Source organism: Monodelphis domestica, chromosome 3, assembly GCF_027887165.1.
Source record: "Monodelphis domestica isolate mMonDom1 chromosome 3, mMonDom1.pri, whole genome shotgun sequence".
Classification (NCBI taxonomy): Eukaryota; Metazoa; Chordata; class Mammalia; order Didelphimorphia; family Didelphidae; genus Monodelphis; species Monodelphis domestica.
Genome location: NC_077229.1, coordinates 195,755,610 through 195,777,967, shown reverse-complemented (window position 1 = coordinate 195,777,967; position 22,358 = coordinate 195,755,610). Strand labels below are relative to the sequence as shown.

At 36.7% G+C, this 22,358-nt stretch overlaps 1 pseudogene; it reads right to left on the bottom strand.

Moving 5' to 3' along the window:
* The window catches only part of LOC100618586 (actin-related protein 2/3 complex subunit 1A-like), a 30,947-nt pseudogene extending 11,036 nt beyond the window's left edge, over positions 1–19,911 (bottom strand).
* Positions 19,912–22,358: the final 2,447 nt, after the last annotated feature.

Sequence of the window (22,358 nt, the reverse complement as noted above, 5' to 3'; positions counted from 1 at the left end):
TCCAGCTGCTTCAAAGTTTAAAATCCATTTAAAAGCTACTTTACCATTTAGGAATTAAAAGAACAGACTTTACAAGGACATAGTAAAAGTACTCTGCTTCACCTGCAGTCAATAGAGCCGACTGGAAACAAATCCTCAGGAACTTTCATACCCATTCCCTGCTCAAACCTTAGCCCAAGCCTTTCAGTATCACTAAGACAAAGAAATAAACACCTAAAGAACTTCTTAAGGAGATAATTAGTTTACTTGAATTTGGAGCATGATTCATGGTGTTGTATCTTCACATATGAAACTTCAGTGGGAAAAATTACATCTTTATTTCAATATAATTGATTTCCTTTGCAATCTTATGTATTTTATTTTGTGTGTTTAATAACATTATTTGGAGAAAAGGCCATCATTTTCAACTTATTGTCAAAGAGGAGAAAGAAGCCCTGGGATAGCTAAAAGCCCTAGTCCAGGAGTGTGCTGGTCAGGACAGGAAAATGTAGCTACAACAGAGTTTTAAATTTAATCTGCATTTTTTTTCTCAAATAATCAACAAAAATAATCAAGCCCTGATTTGAACTTTGTTGACTTCCAACATGTAAATAAATGTTCACACTAAAAAAATAATAATTTGCCCCCTTTGAGCTGCCTTCAGCACATTTCTTCCAGTCTCCCACAGTGGATTGATTATTCTTCTACTATAGCAACACTTGCTAGTCATGTAACTTTAATACACCCCCTCCCACATTCTTACATTTGCTTCTCTTCTTGACTATTCAATATAGCCAGTGTTCCAAAAGCTTGCTTTTGAATTGACTCTGAAATGACTCAGTTTCTTTTTTCTTTTACTTTTTCACATTCCTTTATTTTATTTTTAAGAATATTTTTCCATGGTTACAGGATTCATTTTCTCTCCCTCCCCTTTTCCCACCCCACTCCCAGATCTGACAAGCAATTCCACTGGTTTATACATCTTATTACTCAAAACCTATTTCCATATTATCCATATTTCTAATAATTTTTTTAAAAATCCAACACCAAATAATATATCCATCTAACCAAGTGATGAATCATATGTTTTTCTTTTGTGTTTCTACTCCTACAGTTTTCTCTAGATGTGGATAGCGTACTTTCTCAAAAGTTCCATGAGGTGGTTCTTGATCATTGCATTGCTATTAGTAGCAATTTTTGATTGACAAACATTTGATTGTCTCACAATATTTCACCTTCTGTGTACAATGCTCTCATGGTTCTGTTTATTTCACTCTGCATCAGTTCATGGAGGTCTTTCCAGTTCACATAGAAAACAAGCAGTTCATCATTCCTTACAGCACAATAGTATTCCATTATCATCATATACCACAATTTGTTCAATCATTCCCCAATCAAATGATACCCCCTCATTTTCCAATTTTTTTTTGCCACCACAAAAAGCACAGCTATAAATATTTTTATACAAACATTTATTTTTTCTCTTTGAGGTGCAAACCCAGTTGTGGTATAACTGGATCAAAGGGCATGACATATTTTAAAGCCCTTTGGGCATAATTCCAATTTGTCTTCCAGAATGATTGAATCAATTCACAATTCCACCAACAATGCATTAGTGTCCCAACTTTGCCACATTTATCACTTTCCTTTACTGTCATATTGGCCAATCTGCTAGGTATGAGGTGGTACCTTAGAGTTATTTTGATTTGCATTTCTCTAATCAGGAGGGATTTAGAATACTTTTTCATGTGATTATTGATAGTTTTGATTTCTTCATCTGAAACTATCTATTCTTAGCATTTGACCATTTGTCAATTGGGAAAGACTTAATTTCTTGTAAATTTGACTTACTGCCATATATATAGTAGTAGTAGTAGTCTCTCGGTAACCAAGGATGACTATTGTCTTTTTGTGTTTTTGTGCACAAAGACACTTGTGCATGAAGGAGATTTAAGTGGAAAAGTCGATGCACAGAGACAGTCCCACTCTCTCAGCTTTGGAAGCCTGGGTCCATTGGCACGAAAAGTCGTTACACCTGGAGACTTCCTCAGCTGCATTGGATGGCCATGTTGTCTTTTGTGCTCCATCATGCCCTAAGCACTCCACAGTGCTTTGCTGCGTCGCCATCTCAGCCGTTGAACCTTCTTATTGGTTTCTTCCATCTGTTCCGCCGAAGCAGTCTTCACATGCTGGGTGAGCAAAGCCCTGGTTCATCAGGGGTCGACGACCCGATGGCTACCCTCACAAGATTTAGATGGCCTGTCGAAGCCGTTGCCCAGGGTGTGGCCGCTGCTGCATGCTAGCAGCTACTGGGAGCCACAAGTGAGAGCTGGGTGTCAGGTGAGGGTCAGTGGCTGGAGAGCTGCCCTAGAAGGGCATGACAAGCCCTCCATACCAGAGATATTACCCCTCCCTGAGCACCCCATACACCTTCACTTCTACTGGTATGACACGAAAAGTCGTTACACCTGGAGACTGCCTCAGCTGCATTGGATGGCCATGTTGTCCTTTGTGCTCCAACACGCCCTAAGCACTCCACAGTGCTTTGCTGCGTCTCCATCTCAGCCATTGAACATTCTTATTGGTTTCTTCTGCCTGTTCCGCCGAAGCAGTCTTCACATGCTGGGTGAGCAAAGCCCTGGTTCACCAGGGGTCGACGACCCGATGTCTACCCTCATAAGGTTTAGCCAGCTTTCCGGTTTCGGAAAAAGAACTCACTATTTGACAAAAACTTCTGGGAAAGTTGGAAAACAGTATGGGAAAAATTAGGTTTAGATCAATATCTCATACCCTATACCAAAATAAATTTGAAATGGGTAAATGACATATATATATATGTATATATATATATATATATATATATATATATATATATATAGAGAGAGAGAGAGAGAGAGAGAGAGAGAGAGAAATCATATATAAATTAGGTGAACATAAAACAGTATACCTGTTAGATTTATTGGAAATGAAGGAATTTAAGACCAAGCAAGAGATAGAGAACATTAAAAGATATAAAATGAATAATTTTGATTATATTAAATTTAAAAGTTTTTATACAAACAAAACCAATGCAACTGAAATTAGAAGGAAAGCAACAAACTGAGGAAAAGATTTTAAAACAAAATTTTTTGGCAAAGATCTAATTTCCCATATATATATATATATGTATATATGGGGTGTATGGGGTGCTCAGGGAGGAGTAATATCTTTGGTATGGAGGGCTTGTCGTGCCCTCCTAGGGCAGCTCTCCAGCCTCTGACCCTCACCTGTCACCCAGCTCTCACTTGTGGTTCCTAGTAGTTGATAGCATGCAGCAGCAGCCACACCCCAGGCAACAGCTTCGATTTTTCAAATGCCATTTATTAAAAAAAATTGAATCTTGAACATTAAAACAGCCAAACTGAATCTGCAGTGGATAAAATCTATAGTTAGGAAGATAAGTTCAAATTTGACCTCAGACATTTACTAGCTGTGTAACCCTGGGCAACTCACTTAATTCTGTTTGCCAGTTTCCTCATCTGTAAAATGAGCTGTAAAAGGAAAAGGCAACCATACTAGTTTCTTTGCTGAGAAAACTCCTACAAGTTGCTTGTCAGCTCTGGAAAGGGGGAGGGAAGAGTGGAGGGAATCAACAGGAATCATGTAACCATGCAGAAAAAAGTATTTTAAAAAACTGGAAAACTCCTAAAAGGGATCACAAAGAGTCAGACAAAACTGAAAAACACCACAACAAAACAAAACAAAAGTTTATTTAACTACACAAAATGTCAAAAACAACTTTTAAGTAACACCAATTCCCTACCAGATTTCTTTGTCCATTTATTCTTATGAACATTTCCCTTTAGTAATTACTCTCCTAGTTTTGCTTTCCTGTCTTTGCATTATTTCACATGATATCTTCCACGTTTCTTTATATTCCATCTTGATCACTTTACAAATGAAAAAGCAAACTGAGCCTACAAAAATTTAAAGAACTTGCCCAAGGTCACCTAGAAGAGTTGGGAATCAAACTCTTTCTACCTCTCATTGCCTAGCCTAACAATTTGCATTAGAAAGTAATTTACTTTTTGATGAGTTGAATCGACAAAATTGTAGAATTGTGCTGATGAGTCTATTGACACTACAACTTTAATTTTCATTTGTAACAGATAAAAGAGATGTAGCCTATTAAGCAAATGCCTTCAATGAAAAAAATAATCTATGGGTACTTTAAAAGTATATGCATCATATTGGTTACTTATATTCTAAAAGACTGGCATGAGAATCATAAGAAAAATTTGGCCCTCTTCTAATGTTAAAGCTATATCACATCCTCAACCATCTTTGGTTTCAGTTATTACTTTTACATCATTTTCCAGGGCTTACCAAGAGAAATATAAGGAGTGATTTTTAGAAAAAGCATCTGTTACACTAATGCACTGTTGGTGGAGTTGTGATTTGATCCAGCCATTTTGGGGAGAACAATTTGGAACTATGACTAAAGGGTTCTAAAACTGTATACCCTTGGATCCAGCATTACTTCTACTAGATTTGCATCCCAAACAGATTTTAAAAAGGGAGGGGGAGGACCTATTTGTACAAAAATATTTATTGCAGCTCTTTTTGTAGTAGCAAAGAATTGGAAATTAGGAGATTGTCCATCAATTAGAGAATGGATGAACAAGCTGTGATATTTGATGGAATACTATTGTACTATTAGAAATGATAAGCAGGATAATTTCAGAAAAACCTGGAAGGACTTACATGAACTGATACAAAGTGAGGTGACAGAACCAGAACATTGCACACAGTAACCGCAATATTTTTTGATAAACAACTGTGAATGAACTAGTTATTCTCAGCAATACAGTGATTCAAGACAACTTCAGAGATTCACGATGAAAAATGTCACCTGCCTTCAGAGAAAGAACTGAATCTGAATGCAGACCAAAACTTATTATGTTTTACTTTCTTTTTTTTTGTTGTTGTTTGTCTGAAATCTTTTCCACAAAATGACTAGTATGGAAAAATGTTTTGCATGATTGAGCATGTAAAATCTATATCAGATTGATTACTCTCTGAGGGTGGGGAGAGTAGAAGCATATGGAAGAGGATGGAAGGAAGGATAGGATTTGAAACTTAAAACTTAAAAAAATAAATGTTAAAAAATATTATTCCTAAAAAGAAAGAAAATAATGCCATTTTCTGCCTGAATATTAATTAGGAACTAGAAATGATAAATATTGTCATTGGTACTTCAAATAATTCAAAGAATCATTGAAACCAATAATCATTTGTTAAGTGCCAAATACTGTGCTAGGTGCTGGTGTTAGAGACAAAAATGAAATAAATATATGTAAATATGTGCCCACATATATATGCATGTGCATATATATGTATGTATGCACACATATGTATGGAGAGAGAGAATAGGAAAAAAAATGAGGAGTAGAGAACATGAGCAACTGGGAAGAGGGGGAATCAGGAAAAACTTCATGAAATAGGTAGCACCTGTGTTGAACTCTGAAGGAAGACAAGGGTATGGCCAGGCACTGTTAGGCACTGGAGATACCAATCTGCATGAAAAAGAAAGATAGTCTTTTCCCTCAAAGAGCTTACACTCTAATACTGAAAGATTAAACAAAAGAAAGCTGGAAGGAGTGGCAGGGAGGTTGGGAAGGCACAGTCAACCTTAAAACCAAAATACAGCTCTGCAGCAAAGATGTTTATTTGCTTTGGGAAAATTCAAACACATGTCTGGGGAAGAGGGCCAGGTAACCCCCAAGGTTCCCCCCCTAGAGAAGGAGGGTACAGACTTATGTAGTGTTTCAAGAGAAAGGAGGAGAGTAGTCTCTTAGAATTAGGTAATACAGGAAATTTCTACCCTGCACAAGAAATACACTGTTAATCTTTTGAAATGTACATCAGGATGGGACTCATATATGATAAAGGAAAAGTGTAGGCACGTTGATCTTTTTGGTCCAGAACACTGTAAAGTAGGCATATATCACCATTCCATAATCTTCATCTTTTAAAGCAATTATAAATAACACAAAAGCTATTAGAAACTTGTAGACCCTTAACAGTACCTTGAGGAAGTAGGGTAGAAAGTCAAAGTACAAAATAAGCAAGGCCAGGTTTATTTTGTGTGTCTTCCTTAATTGGAGGCTGAGAAGTTCACAGCTCCAAGTCAAAGGGGCTGACGGAGTACCAATACTGATTGGCTGTTGCAGGATAATAAAATTTCCCAAAGATGAAGTTATTGGGATCATGATGGAAAAGTCCAAGAAGTATAAAATAAGTACAGCTGAGTGAGAAATGGGAGGAGAGGATATTTCATCCCTGAGATGGGAGTGTTAAACTTGGGAAATAGTTTTAAGTCCAATGGAATGTAGAGTTCATGAAAAGAAGTGGTAAGAAATAAGGCTGTTTAAGTTAGGTGGGAGTCAGACTATGGTGGCCCTTCAACGCCGATGTGAAGAATTTGTTTTTTTTTTTCCTGCAGGCAATGGAGACTCACCAAATGTTTTTAACCAGGAGATTGACTAGTACCTTAGGAAAATTATCTTGACAGCTAATGGAGGATGGATTAGTGAAAGGAAAGACTGAAAGGAAAGTTGGGTTGTAGCTATAGGAATGGAGAGAAGAGAACGGACACAAGAAATGTGGAGATAGAAGAAATAGAATTGGCATCTAGCTAGTTGGAGAGAGGGCTTAGAAAAGGAAAGGATTTGAGGATGACTCCAAGATTTTCTAACTTGGAAGGATGACTATGTACTCAACAGGAAGTAGGAAGTTTAGAGGAGAGGGAAAGGTAATCATTTCTGTTTTAGACATGGTGAGTGGTATTGTCCAGTAGTCAATATAAGACTTGAGTTCTAGAGATAGTAGATGGAAATAAGAGAGATGATAACTAAATCCACATATGATCTTGGACCCAGGATCATTGCAGACAGTGACTATAGTCATGAAATTAAAAGACACTTCTTGTCAGGAAAGCTATGGCAAATCTGGGTGCTGTCTAAAAAGCAGACATCACCTTGCCAACAAAGGTCTGTGGAGTAAATGGTTTTTCCAGTAGCAATGTATGACTGTTGGTCTATAAGGAAAGCTGAGCACTGCAGAATCCATGCTTTTGAACACTTTTGAGAGTCCCTTGTGCAGCAAAGAGATCGAATCAGTCAATTCTTAAAGAAATTAATTCAGATTCTTAACTGGAAGGTCAAATACTGAAGCTGAAGCTTAAATATTCTGGCCACATAATAAGAAGACAGGATTCATTGCAAAAGATCCTGATGCTGGGAAAGATTGAAGGGAAAAGGAAAAAGGGATGGCAGAGGATGAAATGGATGAATAGATAGTTCCAGATAAATAATCAACATGAACTTGGACAGAATTAGGGGAAAAGTGGAGGGTAGAAGGAACTGTCATATTATAGGAAGAATCAGACAGAGTTAGTTTTGGGGAGCATCTACACTAAGAATACATGAGATCTAGAGATGAGTATTGTCTCTATAAAGGAGACTGAGAAGGGACAGCCAGACAGGTCGGAAGAGAACCAGGAGAGAACTTTATCACAAAAGCCAGAGAAGGAGAACAGGCTCAGGAAGAAGACATAGTCAGCAGTATGCAGAGTGGTCAAGGATGAAGATGGAGAAAAAGCCATTAGATTTAGAAAGTAAGCTATTTCTGGTAACCTTGGAGAAAGAGTTTTCAGTTGAGTGGTGAGATCAAAAACCATCTTGCAAGGGATAAGTTAGTGGGGGTGAAGAAGTGAAGGCAATGGATGTAGATTGTTTTTTCTAGGAGTCTGGCAAAGAAATGGAAGAAAGACAAATCTTGAGGAGGAGACAAGTTCAAGGGAAGGTTTTAAATATATATGTAATCTATATGTGTATGTATATATACATATATTTGCTCAAATATTTCCTAATTACTGTAAAAAAAATTTAACACTCATTTAAAAAAATTTTGAGTTCCAGATTTTCTCCTTTCTTCCAGGTATACTCCTTTACTTCTTGAGACGGCAAGTAATGTGATATTGACTAAAATATATAGCAAATAAATATACACATATATTCAGCAATATAAAATATATTTCCATATTAGCTATGTTGCAAAAGAAAACACACACACAAACAAGAAACACAAAGTAAAAAAGGATTCTTTAATCTACACTCAGAGTTCATAGGTTCTCTATTGTGGATGGCATTTCTAGAATCCTTTGGAATTGTCTTGGATCACCCTTGATCAGAGTAGCTAAGACTTTCAAAATTAATCATTATTATAATATTGCGGTTACAGGGTTATCTTGGTTCTGTTCACTTCACTTTGCATCTGTAAGTGAGAGTTCTTTAAGAGTAGAAGTTAAACTCCACAGAGCATGTGTTGGAAATGAGCCAGTAGAAGTAATTCCTGGCATTTTCCAAGGACTCTGGGGTTGTTCACGATTAATGCTGAATTTATCACTGACTCTTGGGATTTTGCAGCAAATGCTAAGTTAGGTTGTCCCTTGGTCCTTCCCCTATTTTGTAGCAATAGCAGGGAGTTAGAGAACTTTTTCAGTTTGAAAAGGAGAAAAAAAAAATTCGCTAACTCTCTTAATTTAAGCTGTCTGGGACTCACTGTGGCAAGTAACTCTCCCATAAAGGATGGGGGAAAGGCTGCCTTCCTGAATATTTGACTGAAGGGTGACTGTGAGCATGTGGGAGCTAAAGACTGGATCTGAAAATCCTATCTGCCTCTTCTGTTTTGTATTTCTTTGCCTAGTCTGGGTGACAGTCCTTAATCTGTTGTAAAGTGATCTTTCCATATCTATTACAGCACTTCTGGGAAGAGAAGATCAAATCAATGGCAAAAGGATGGGTCCAAATGCAGACCTGGCTTTCAAATAGACATGGCTCTGGAAGAAACTATTTAGACAATATTGAGTTGAAGTGAAATGCAAAATGTTTATTCAGAAATTCTGCAAACTTCTTTATATTCAAATGTTTGTTTCAATCTCCCAGAAGAACACAATGACAGTTAGAAATTAATGTAAGGGTCACAACTTAGAAATGCATACTTAACCCAAAAGTTACAATAAGGTACTGTAAAAACCCCATAAAAGAAAAAGAAAAAATTCAGACTTCTTTTTTAAAAGCCCTTACCTTCTGTCTTAGAATTGATACTATCAGTTCCAAAATATCAGAGTGGTAAGGACTAGGCAATTGGAGTTAAATGTCTTGCCCAGGGTCACACAAGTAGGAAGTATCTAAGTGCAGATTTGAACCCAGGACCTTTCTTTAGATCCAGCTTTCCATTCACTGAGTCCCCTGTCAGCCCCTAGTAGTTTTTTTTAATCAATTTTATTTACTTCTTTTGTTTTTACATCACTTAGGTATAAATGGTCACAAAGAAAATTTAATAATCAGCTTTATTTATAGTAGGCTGACTCCAGTAGACCACTCTTTTAATTTCCCATTGTATCCTTCCTTCCACCACTTTCTGAAGAGCCATCGCAAAAGAGAGGAGGGGGGGGAAGGGAGAAGGAGGGAGGGAGGGAGGGAGGGAGAGAATGTGTATTGGGATGGAATTGTCATTTTATATCTTTTCTTTTAGAATAAACTTGGTTATTTTAATTTTGTTTCAGTTGTTATACTGTACTTTCATTTACACCATTGTAGTCACATATTTCATTTATATTGTTTTTCTGGTTCTCTTAACTTCATTTTGCATCTGTTTATGTAGATTTTCCTATGATTCTCTATATTGATCACATTCATGATTTTGTATAACAGTAATATTTCATTCCATTTATATATTAAAATTTCTTTAGCCATTCCCCAAATGATGGGCATCTACTCTGTTTCCAGTTATTTGCTACCCCTTAGCTCCTATCTTAAATACTTTTAAAAATAATAAATTAAGGATCAGCTGGGTGACTCAGTGGATTAAGAGCTAGGCCTAGAGATGGGAGGTCCTAGGTTCAAATCTGACCTCAGACACTTCCCAACTGTGTGACCCTGGGCAAGTCACTTAATCTCCATTGTTTAGCCCTTACTGTTCTTCTGCCTTGGAACCAAAATGACTTAAATACTTAAAAGGATATCCTGTGATTAAGAGAATTATGCCAATGAAATCCCAATTATTCTTAATTCTATTATCTCCAAAAGGATCAGTACAATGAATTCTGGAGGACAGATTTGTTAAGATAACTTTAAGCATGATTTTAGAATTGACAGTTGACAAATTCATTAAAAATTATAAAAGTTAAAATTAAATCTCAATAATAATATATTTTAAGAGATTTATTAAGAATCATTAGAAATCAAGGAATAATTACTCTAACTTAAAATTACTCTCAAAAAGAATTTTAAATTTGCAATTTAAAATAATAATAATAATACCTTCCCCCCTGAAGAGGGTGTTGAAAAACATAGGGATCACTTAGGGATGCATGGCTGAGCTATGAGGTATATGAATCAATTGGCAAGAGAAATTTAAAAAAAATCTTTAAAAAAATCCAAATTTAAAAAATAAGTTCTGGATGAAATATAGACTATCAAAGTCTTGTCTGTAAAAATTCTAATTAAAGGAAAAATATATCCATAACAGGTCCTTGAATCAGGGCCCAATTAAAATGATTTAAGCAATTATACATTTACCAATCAGTAGCCAGGACTATAGAAAGTTTGCCACACCATGAAAGATAGAAAAGGGACTAGATTATAGGAGCCAGGTAGGAGCCAAATTTGAGATACTTGGTAGAATGTGGGACAAGGAAGACCTGCTTATAACACATGTTAAACAGCCACAACCTCGAACCCCAAACAAGTTCAAGTCTTCTTTTCTTGGCTCAAAATTTTCATGAATTCCATTGGGATTGGTTGGTCTTTTTGACCTTGTACTCGATAGGTACTATGCAGTTTAACTTTGTGCTTCTTTGGCACTGTGCAATGGCTCTTTTTGTATTCTCTTATCCAGGAATCAGACAGAATCATTAATCAAAGTCCCATAATTCTTTTTTAAACAATCAGTGGCATCATTTTTATGGTCTCAGGCTTTTGGGGTATGCATTGACATTATAGCAAATATATTTTAAACTTATATTACTGCAAAATCAAAAAAGTTAAAGAAAATCTTCTCAATGCTGGTGACATTTGCTTCAAATACAAAATAGATAGAAAAAAATAAAACTGAAATAGTATATTGCACATGTAAGCAAAAACAATAATAAAGAGTTTTAAAAAACAAAAATATATAGCTTACAATCATTGACACTCTGTCAGCTAAGGAAATGTAGAATACAAAGGTTTCTTACCAAAAATGAGATCCATGTCCTCTTCAAACCTGACCATGATCCACTGTGAGTACAAGCAAATGATTTTCACAAAGTAACAGTTTTTTAAAAATAAAGAACAATAGTACAACATGTAATGCACATTCAAAAAGTATCAAAATCCCCAAAATTATAATACCCCATTTAATGACAATAGCAAACAAACCCAGAATCGTATTTCATATAAGTTGCTGTATGACAAAACAAACAAACAAACAAAAAACAAAAAAACACAACCTATGAACTGATGGATATTTGTCAAAATTTTTACAGATGTAGCAAATCTTTCAACCTTGGCAAGTATATTTTTAAACAAAGTAAAACTTATTTGGGTCTAGAACATCACCAAGAAATCTAGATTGTTCTGGTGGAAGTAAACTAAACTGAAGAATTTTGCAAGAGCTCTTTCTGTCTTCTTGCTTCATAGTGTGAAGATAATTTTAGGGTTGTGACTTAAAATCTAAATTTAATTGGCTGCCAGAGGAAATCCCAAATAAAATACCCAAGTCAGTCTGAAAATTTATGGTAATTTAATTAATATAGAGGGAAGGAATTTAAGGAGAAGGAGAGAAGAGGCTATAGGATTCCTCCTGCCTGTCCTGTGCCAAGGGGAGTTTAAAATTCCAGCCTCTAGGTCTCTGAAGAAGATTGGAGGCTTCTAAGAGGATAAAGTTGGGAAAGTAAAGGAGGGAAACTCAGCCAGAAACTCACCACTAAACTGGACAATAGCTTGCAGCCATGCTAAGATGCCGAAAGGCCCAGCACACTGCTATCAGCCAACTCTCTGCCGCCAAAGGTACCGGAGAGAGGAAATGAGCCAATATATAGACCTTTCACCCTTGTGTCCCTTCCTCTAAATGCCCATTCCTTTAGAGTTCTCATCTTCTTTGATTAGATTATATCTATAGAGTTACTTAACACTTCTTTGTTAAGTTCACCTTTTGTGAGTTACTTAACCTTTTTGTGATCAATTGAACCTTTATAGTTACTTAATGCCTTTTTGTATTAAGATCTTAAGATAGACTTAACTTTTAAAGTTCTAGCTTCACTATAAAGTAAGAGTTAAGTACCTTCATTGTTCAATCAGGAGATTACAACTTTATCTTCCCCTAAATTACAGTCTAAGTAGGGCGGAGTAATTTAATGTTCACAATCCCCCCTGATTTTGTTAGACTAAGTATCTTCATTGTTAAAATCAGGAAATAGCTAAAACCAATGTTAACAATAGAAATACCTTGGTAGGAACAGTTCTTTGTTTCTCTACCTTTAATACAACATTCTTTAAAATATAAATATAAAAAAACTCATCCATTCAGAAACCACTAGTTTTATTAAAATTATTTCTGAAGACCCCTTAATATTACAATTAAATTCTCAGCTTATTAAATTTTCTCAAGGTTGTTAGCCAGGTTGAGCCCATCCATCATCTATGTGACAATTAACAAATGCAAAATGGGGGGAAGGCTGTTTATGGGCTTTTACAATATTTTACAATATTTTGTTCAGAAGTCATAAGGGAAAAGTAACAGAATATATCTAATAGGTAAAACACAGTAGATTAAAATGATTCAGTGTAACAGAACAGTATCAAATATATTTAATATAGGAACTTAAAACAACAAAATTAAATCTTAAACAAAACAATCAGCAAAATATAGTAAGATACAGAGACTTTCATTTTAAAAAATGGAGTCTGAAAAGGCTTGAAATTTCACCTCCAGACCCTTTAAAGTTCCTTTTTCTAGAATTCAGATCCCTATTGTCAGCACTGTGGTATCTCCCATAGTGAGAGAGGACATAGGTTTTAGAAATCTCAAACTGGGCAGGCTCAAATGGCAAAGGGTTGTAGGGGGATGAATTTCTCCCCTTAATCTCAGGCAAGATAATTGAAAGGATCAGTGGTAGAAAGAAAAAAAAATATCCTAAAGCTGGAAGCTGTTTGAAATAGGTAATGCAGTGCTTTCATAGAATGCACCATGATTGTAATCAATTTCCTGTTTGGAAGAGTCTCTTCCTTTTCCCATCCACCCTGAGGTAAAATGCTAGTTTCCCCAGAGGGAGTTAGGAGGCTAAGTTGCCTAAGGAAAAAAAAAACACCCTGTTTTTTTTTTTTAACCATCTGCCCTGAGGAGTGACTCCAAGGACTCCTAGCTTCTGGGTAATAATAATCAGCCCAGCAGAGGCAGCAACAGTGATGATCAGGGTCAGGACCAATTTAGGATCAGAGCTGGAGATCAGGAGGAGGATTTCTGGAGGCCAGGTGCTGGGGCCAGGTGAGCGATATGGGTCCAGAAGATCAGGAGGAAGCAGTATCAGCAACACCAGACTTAGCAGTGAGGAGGAATGAAGGAGGAATGAGAAACGAAGGACTCAAGCATTTGGAGGAGAAAATTGGTTTATTTCTTCTTCACCAAAAGTCCCCCCCCCCCCAGTAAAAATAGCCTGGCCAGTAGGGAGAAAAAGCAACCAGGCAAAAAAATAGTAAAAGAAAAATGCAGCAGCTCCAAAGAGAGTTGGAGTTTGTGAGGGTGGGTGGGTGGGCAAAAAGCCTTAGCAGGAGAAATGTGGCTTAAAAAATAATTGTATCTAGGCTATCTTAAAATTTTGAGAGGTTCTTCTCTGACTAGTGGTTGCCATCAATGTAAAAGTTAAAATTAAATCTCAATAATAATATTTTAAGAGATTTGTTAAGGATCATTAGAAATCAAGGAATAAAGAAGATACAAAATAAAGCCCATGTGCCCATGGCTGGTTAGCCATTTCAGCCATCCCCACCTTACCACCATACTTGCTGCATCATTGTGAGAGAGAGAGAGAGAGAGAGAAAGAGAGAGAGAGAGAGAGAGAGAGAGAGAGAGACAGACAGAGACAGACAGAGAGAGAGAGAGAGAGAGAGAGAGAGAGAGAGAGAGAGAGAGAGAGAGAGAGAGAGAGAGAGAGAGAGAGAGAGGGAGCCTCCAAAACCCACACCCTTTATCCTCTGTGTAAAGGAAGTATGTAATGACAGGAAGTCAGTGGGCTCTTGGGATATGTAGTTCTTTTTTAGAGTAACAGATATTCAATCATACAAAATGCAAAACTGACTATCTTTAATATTTTGTTGAGAAAAAACAACAAAAATTGCCTTTGAGTCAAGAAAATCAGCTAGAAAATCACTTTTTGAAAACAGAATCTTCTCAAATCAATGACTAAAACATAGTTAAAATTTAAATTACAGAGTGTCAGATGACTTTTTCATGGGAAGAATATTTGAATGATTCAATAGGTTCTGAATCATAGAACCACAGAGTGTCAGATTTAGAGGAAATTTCTTCAGAGGTCTTCTAGTCCACTGGACTTGAATAGAAATCTTGACTTAAGTTCTTATTTGAAGATTTCATGTAATGAGTTACACATCCTGAGACAATTCATTCCACTTTGGAGAGCCATATTTATTAGAAAATGTATCCTTATGCCAAATCAAAATCTGCTTTTTCCCCCCTAGTTTTGCTCTCAGATGTTTGAAGAGAGGTAGCTCATTTCCCTAAGACTTTTCTTCTGTAGTTTAAATTTTTGTAGTTCTTTCATTTTGAGTCTTTTGACAATTCTTGTCACATTTCTGGTCATCATCCAATTTGTCATTGCCTTCTTAAAATACAGCGCTTAGAACTAAATATACATTATCCATCAAGATTATAGAATACAAGAACTTTCAATCTTCTTCTACCTGGATACTAAGCTTTGCTAAGTACAACCTGAGATATTTTCAGCTTTTTGGCCTGCCATATCAAACTGTTGACTCATGTTTAGCTTCTGTCTACTAAAATCCCTGGATTTTTTTATACAAAAAATATTACAGAGCCATTATCTTAATCCTTTATTTGCTCAGTTAATTTTTTTTATTATAAGTTCAGGGATTCACTATTTTCTATTTGTTTCTATAAAAATTTAGTTAATCTTGTTTGCTTGTTAATTTCTGAAATACTTATTCAGTCATCCAATGCATTAGTCATTCCTTAGAGCTTCATACCATTCACCCATCTGATAAGCACCCCATCTTTGCTTTTCTTCAAAGCCACTGATACAAAGTTCTGATAGAATAGGGTCTGAAGCATTCCTGACATTGATCCATCTAAGCAGTTCTGTGTTCATTATAATTCAGCTATCATCTAGTGACTCCCATCTCTCTATCTTGTTCACAAGGATTATCACAGGAGTCCCTGTCAAATGTCTTCCTGAATTTCAGATATGCCATCTTAAAGCATTCCTTTTATTTTCAAAACAACCTAATACCAAAAAAATGAAGCTAATTTGTCATGATTTGTGCTGGCAAAGATGAAAAAATGATCAAGTTCCCTACTTTAAGGAACTTATAGTCTACTGAGAGTGGAAGAGGATATGATATGTACGTAAATAATTATGTGGCCAGGGAAGATTGTAATAAAGGAAAATGAGAGAAGCAAAGAAATACTCTAAGGAACTATGGAGGAGAGATATTTTCACCTGGAGAGATTCAGAAAAGTTTCCTAGAGGTAGCACATGAGTTGGACCTTGAAGGAAGAGAAGTATTTAACCAAAAGAGATGTGGGGTAGGGAGATTCTAGGCCCAAAAGACAACTTGTGTGACTGCATGGAGGCAAAAGGGGGTGGTATAAGATGGGAGAAAAGTTTGACTGGAATACAGAGTACATGAAGGGTCCTGAGGTAATAATGGTCTTGGATATACTAAGATGCACATAGTCTTAATGTTTTATCTCACAAGCCTGGAGAATGATTTTTGATTTGGACTTTCTCTCTTTCTCTGTCTCTCTGTCTCTCTTTCTCTCTCTCTGTCTGTCTGTCTGTCTGTCTCTGTCCCTGTCTCTGTCTCTCTCACACACATCAAGAAATATTGCCTTCCTCTTCCAGAAGTTTGGCTATATCTCACTCTCAGAGTCTCAGGGTCTAAGCCCTTTGAGGGCCTGAGGGGTATATCTTTCTCAAATATTATTATCGCAATTCCTATTCTGATTGCTCTATTCTCACAAGTAGATATCAGTGACTAGTACCATTTAGCTAGTTAAACTTCAAAGAGAATTTACAAAGAGACATTTACTTTGAAGAAAAAAGCAACAAAAATACAAATATTTTCCTCCCATATCTCAGAGAGGACACTCTCCTATTCCACCTCAATCTCTGGGGAGAGTAGCATATTTTAAAAATAACATTGTCAATGACTAAATGTGACATTGCTGCTGAATGAGCCTTTATTTTAGCTCTTGCTGGGCCTGATCCCAAAAGTTGCATGCTTGCTGCATTAGACAGGGACCTAGCCTCATAGACTCACTAGTTGTTTGACCCTGAGCAAGTCAGATAATCTTCCTGTGCCCCAATTTTCGCATCTGCAAAATATGAATAATAATAGCACCTAACTCCTAGGGTTGTTGTGAGGACCCAATGAAATAATATCCATGAAATACTTATCAGAGTGCCTAGTACATAGTAGACATAGTTTTCCATCCTAGTTTTCCACAGTACACTGAGAACAATGCTTCACTTCCAGGCACATTCCATTCACAATATTATAGGGACAAATGTTATTGGAAAGAGGAAAAGAGAAATCCTAGGTGAGCAAGCAGAGGTATGCATATTTGTGTTATGTTGTCCTGTTGTTTCAGTCTTGTCTGATTCTTTGTGACCCCATTGGGGATTTTTTTGGCAGAGATGCTAGAGTGGCTTGCCATTTCTTTTTTCAGCTGATTTTAGAGATGAGGAAACTGAGTCAAACAAGGTTTAGTGACTTGCCCAGGATTACATAGTGTTTAAGGTCAGATTTGAACTCACAAAGATGAGTCGTCCTGATTCCAAGTCCAGTGCTCTATCCACTGCACCACTTGGACTCTCCTCCGTGTGTGTATATCCCCATATCCCCAGAAGCAATTACATTTCCCATGAGGTTTCCCATCCACTGGTAGTAGTGTCTTAGTGGTAAATTCTGTCTCAGGCTGCTCTTGCTGACCATTCAAAGGAAAGGGAAAGGAGAAACTTCCTATGGCTCAGTAGTGCATAGTCCTTAGGAAAGTTCCTTAGGAAAGGAAGTGAAATATTTACTTTATTTTCTATTATTCTGTACCTGGCAAATGTCAATAAAACACATTTTTTCATACAAGAAAATGAGCAGAAGAAGATTATGTATGAAACTGTGACTCTCTCTTAGAGAGTTTGATATTTTTTGAAATAATACACAGAAGTGGTACCTTGGTAGTCATCATTAATTCATTCCAGAAAGCAGGACAAGTACCAAAAAGGTCAAGCATCAAATGAATTTTCCCATAAGGAATAATGTAAATTGAATGAATCAGTTCCAGACACCCAGAAAATGCAGATTTTATAAGTCCTCATATGCATTAATGGAGTTGTATTTTACTAAATAAACATTAAGAATACATAGACATAGATAAAAAATAATTAAATTAAATTATTTTAAATGAACTTTACCTGTATGGAGAGTAGTTCATGGCTGAAGGGGATGGTGAGAAGGAGAAATGTTACTGTCTAGAAGAGGAGTCCCCTTCCATAATATCTGAGGGCAATTGCCCTGATGGAGTTTTCTCTTTCTCTTTTCTATCCCTTATAACCACTTAACCTTACTTGAGATTCTCCAGGTGTTAGCTTCACAAGAAACTTATCCAATGATATTTATTATCATTAGTTGTTCAAAATTCCTCTAAAACGGGCAATGGTCTGGTCATTTAGCATATTTACAATTCTGCTTGTTAAAGCTTTATCAGGGTGATATTTTTCAACAAAGTTTTGCACTTCCACACATTTTGCGTTATTTCCTTGATTAATGGAGTGGGGACATCCTCCTTTGCCTCCTCCTCACCTGAAGAAAACCCCCCTGACACTAGCTATTGCTGCTCCTGCAACTCCTCAGTATTGAGCTCTTCTTTATGCTCCTGAACTAACACGTGATCCTTTGTTTTGGCTGGAGTGGATGATGCTTCCAGAGATCTTGACATCAACAAGTTCTAGCAAGCACTTCAAGTGCCAAGCAAATGTTGAATACCACAACTTTTTCTTGTCAAAATGCATTAAATATAAAATTCGACTAATTCTGAAACTGTCGAGTATCAAGGTTTGACTATTAAATTTAACAGGGTAGTTCTGGTACTACCCTGCTTGTCTATTTCCAGTGCCAAACTTCATCCTGTGTAATTAAAAAAAAAATTACCTAATGCTTTTTTCTTTCTTTTCTCTTCTTTTGGTATCACTATTCTTCCTCCCCATCCATAATTATCCCTACTTTTAAAAAATAGTTATTTTAATAGATAAATATAGTCAAGCCAAATAAGCCACATAATGATCATATCTGAAGATACATGTCTCATTCTCTACCTCTACTCCATCAATTTGCTGCCAAAAAAAAGGAAATATAATTTAACATCCTCTTCTGAAATCAGGATTGATCATTAAAGTAGGAAATACTAAATGGGCTCTCTCATCATTCAGTGTTATCTCATGCAAAATAAAGACAAAACATTTGGGTAGTCTTTCTCTTCTTTTTTGATTCTTACACTTTTACAAGTGGTTACCAGTGAATAGTCTCTCCTCCAGTTATTAGTCCCAGCTAGCATTACATATCACTCTTGGAGTGGATATTCTATTTACCCCAATGGGCCCAGAAAGGAAAGAGGGGAGGCAGAAACAAATATCTCACATGTGTTCAAATTACACTGATTGATTTAGACTCAACATAATTAATAACTTCCATTACAAGTTAATTAGAGACATACTCTTTAACCCAGAGATTCTCCTAGTAGGCATATAACCCCAAGGAGGTCATCAATTAAAAAAAAGAGTTCCAATACACACCAAAATATTTATAGTGGCACTTTTTTTGATGACTGAAAACTAGAAATAAAGTAAATGCTCATTATTTGGGAAATGGCTAAATAAACTATGGTAGATGAATACAATGGCATATTACTGTATTATAAGAAACTAGTGATGAATGCAGAGGAATACATTAGAATATAAATAGTCAAATTAGAATTTGATGACTGCTTAAAAACTGCATGATTCTTAGTACCCTCTGTCCTCTTTCCTTTTACTCTGCAACTACCATTATAGAAATGGAAGAGGGATATGAGCATGAACTGATGCAGAATGAAATAGAGACTATATATATATGCCCAATGACTGTACTACAATGTAAATGGAAAGAACAGCAACCACAAAACAATAAAACTGTCCCTCAGCTCAGTTTTCAGTAGTCTTCCACCGGTCTCTCCCTGGGTGAAAGCAGAACTGACACCACCCTTAGCATAGCTTTCATGTGTCCTTGAATCGTGTGCTTGGTCCCATCCCTTATGTGTAGGCAGTTCCCATCCTGCTTCCCTTCCTCCCCTGGAATGACCCTGAAACCAAAAGCAAAACAAGGAGATGGGGGTGGGGGGCGGGAAGGAAGGGGTTCCCTACTTTGTCATTAAACTGTATTTACCACTTCAAGCCAGAAGGTGTCCTCAGTGAGATAGGAAGAGAAATGGGCGAGGTGGGTCAAGCCATCATTACCAGTTGGGACTAGCATCTCCCCTGGGATTCCGAGCCAAGAGCTTGGGGAAGAGCAGTTTCTCCACCTCTGGTCCTTCTTCCAGGCTAGCCAATGCATCCATTACCAGGGGAAACAAACCCTGTGGGAAAAGGGCCTAACAACCCCACTATCACCCCGACTTGTTCAACAATTTCCACTGATGGGGCAGGAAATCCAGCAAAAAGTGAAAAAGCTAGGTATTCCGAGGAATCACGTGTGCCAGGTGGCTCAAATAACCATTACTTCAACATCATATACCCTTAGGTTGTGATAGATGGGTTCAAGACCCAGAGTCTAAGAGCCCTAGGAATACTAGTACCATCCATGCCATGGTCTTGCTTCAAGCATGGCCCTGTTGACCACCAAAGAGGAAATCAACCCTTGTAGAGATGTAGTCTGATAACTGAGTTTGCAGACTGCTTTTTTTTTTTTAACCCTTACCTTCCATCTTAGAATCAATACTGGGTATTAGTTCCAAGGCAGAAGAGTGGTAAGGTCTCGGCAATGGGGATTAAGTGACTTGTCCAGGGGCACACTGCTAGGAAGTGTCTGAGGTCAGATTTGACCCCAGGACCTCTGGACTCAAGGCCTGGTTCTCAATCCACTGAGCCACCCAGCTGCCTCCCACCCCCACCCCAGTCTGCTTTCTTAGCAGCCTGTCCCTCTGAATCCTTGCTTGGACAGATCTTGTGGTGAGTGGTAAAAGACCGACTGACCCCTCTCTTCCTAGGCTGGTTCATGCCGGCCTAGGCTGGTATAGCCCTTTTCTCATTATTTCCTTTTTCTCTCTTTCTTTCTCTCTTTCTTAATTCCTCATTTGTATTAATTAAAATCTCTATAAAACCCAGCTGACTTGGGTATATTTTAATAATTGGGAATGTTTCCCTGGCGACCACCTTATATATTGATTTAAAAACAAGACACTGTAGTGAAACATATTTTCTGCGGTCACAATTTACTCATCCACTCTTTTATCTACTACAATTTAAGTCTTTCACTATTTTAATCATTACAGTTTAAGACAACCAACTATTTTAATTATTACAGCAGCCACAGCTACTGAAGGTCCAGAAGAAAAAGAGCTCTCACCGCCAAAGTTCTTGGCATTTTCAAATGATTTGACATCAGAAATATGTATTATTTTTTCCAGTGAAAATGACTTTTAAAGAAAAGGCCATCTGCCTTGTTGTTGCATTCTAACTCTAAAGTCTATAGGTCTTTTCTATCTAACTTCAGATGAAACTTCTTTTACATATTGTCTTTCCCAATTATTTGTGAGTTCCTTAAGAGCAGAGACTCTAGTATCCCCAGGGCTCAGCACAGTGTTTTTCACATAATCAATCAATAATTGTGACCTGTACATCTCACCTCTTAGCAGAATGAAATGTGCATTTTTAGATATGGTCAACATACAGATTTATATTGCTTGATTAAGCTCCTTTGACACAAGACGAATTTTATTTTGAGAGAATTTATGGAGGATAGGGGTAATATCCACCACCAGGCAGAGAGAGAGAGAGAGAGAGAGAGAGAGAGAGATTAATGAAACATTAAAAAAATACTTAGAAGGATTTTCAGATAAGAACACAGACAAGCAACGTAGTATTGGAACTACTATGTTAAATTTAATATATGCTTTTATATAAATTGAACAATAGATTTTATGGTGTCATATACTTTTTGTTCTTTGCATAAGGAAAATATTCATTTGTCAGTTAATAACATTAAAGAGAGACCTTTTTGAAAACAAATAAGTTAAGCTTTTTCAATGTTTCAAAAAATATTTAGTCAAACAGACCAAGCCTATGTCATCATCAGGCGCTTAGATTCTTCTTTTTTTTGCTTTTTTTTCTTTCTTTTTCTGGACAGGGGTTATAGTGCTAGCCAGAGCAGCACTTCCAGCTGCTAAGGCAGGACCACCAACTCCTATATTGCAAATGAAACTTTCAATGTTTACACTGGACAGAGCTTTTGCAAATAATCCAAGTCAGAATGGTTCAACATTTACAACTGCTTCTTTAATGAGGACATCAATTTTATCTTCTGTGACTGTAATCTCATTTTTGTGAAAGATGAGGTCAGAGTAGATGCAAATGCGTTCAGAAATGGTGATTTCAAGAGCTGGATGAGGAGAGACTTGTTTGTAGAATGGTGCTATCTTTGGCTGAAGTGAAGGTTCCCCCCAACTTGGACTTGGTTTCCAAAAAACTGAGCAACTTACCGACAACTGATGCTAAATGTGCAGGTGTCTTATATCTCTTCATTCATATCTCTTCGTCTTTTCTTTAATCTTTATAATTTTGTTAAATTTGCTTTTGAATTTTGGGTGTATAGTTCTTCTTTCCATTTACACTGTTGTAACTACTGTGTATATAATTTTTTTAACTCTGCTTCAGTTTATGTAGATATTTCCATGTTTCTCTGTATTCATCATACATATCAAACATATTTGTTTCAGCTCAATATATACTCCAGTTCTCAGACTGATCTTGGCATGATCGTGCCTTAAATAGTATCTGATCAATAACT